Below are 1,313 nucleotides of genomic sequence, written 5' to 3'. Positions count from 1 at the left end.
CTATCCAAAAAATAAAAAATTATAATTTCATATTTTTTAAATTAATTTATTCTTAATTTGTGAACAAGTGCAGCAAAAAAAATTCAACTGTTTGGGTGTAGCATTATCCGGTGAATAAAAAAATAAAAAATATGTTGAAAAAAATTAAAAATTTTAAAAAATAAAATTTTTTTATTTTGAATTTTTAAATTATATTACCAAATGTTTTTTATTTAATAATAAAAATAAAATAAAGACTAGCAATATCTAGTAAACAACAGATCTATAAATTTATTATTTTTTTAATTTTTAAACTAAAATATTTTTTCTAATTGTAAAAAATTAAAAAATTCAAAAATATCCAAAAAATAAAAAATTATAATTTCATATTTTTTAAATTAATTTATTCTTAATTTGAGAACAAGTGAAGCAAAAAAAGTCAACTATCTAGGTGTAGCATTATCCGGTGAATAAAAAAATTAAAAATATGTTGAAAAAATTAAAAATTTAAAAAATAAAATTTTTTATTTTTCAATTTTTAAATTATATTATTAAATGTTTTTTATTTAAATAATAAAAATAAAATAAAGACCAGCAATATCTACTAAACAACAGATCTATAAATTTATTATTTTTTAATATTTAAACTAAAAGTTTTTTTCTAATTGTAAAAAATTCAAAAATTCCAAAAATATCCAAAAATAAAAAAGTATAATTTCATATTTTTTAAATTAATTTATTCTTAATTTGTGAACAAGTGCAGCAAAAAAATTCAACTGGTTGGGTGTAGCATTATCCGGTGAATAAAAAATAAAAAATATTTGAAAAAAATAAAATTTTAAAAAATAAATTTTTTATTTTTGAATTTTTAAATTATATTATTAAATTTTTTATTTAAATAATAAAAATAAAATAAAGTCCAGCAGTATCTAATAAACAATAGATTTGTCAATTTATTTTTAAACAAAAAATTAATTTTTTTCTAATTTTAAAAAATAAAAAACTCCAAAAATATACAAAAATAAAAAATTAAAATTTTAATTTTTTTAAATTAATTTATTCTTAATTTGTGAACAAGTGAAGGAAAAAAAGTCAACTGTCTAGGTGTAGCATTATCCGGTGAATAAAAAAATAAAAATATGTTGAAAAAATTAAAAATTCTAAAAAAATAATTTTTTTTTATTTTTGAATTTTTAAATTATATTATTAAATGTTTTTTATTTAAATAATAAAAATAAAATAAAGACCAGCAATATCTAGTAAACAACAGATCTATAAATTTATTATTTTTTAATTTTTAAACTAAAATATTTTTTCTAATTGTAAAAAATTAA

The sequence above is a fragment of the Arachis hypogaea genome, chromosome 3, assembly GCF_003086295.3.
Source record: "Arachis hypogaea cultivar Tifrunner chromosome 3, arahy.Tifrunner.gnm2.J5K5, whole genome shotgun sequence".
NCBI classification, from domain to species: Eukaryota; Viridiplantae; Streptophyta; class Magnoliopsida; order Fabales; family Fabaceae; genus Arachis; species Arachis hypogaea.
Note: the sequence above shows the minus strand (reverse complement) of the source record.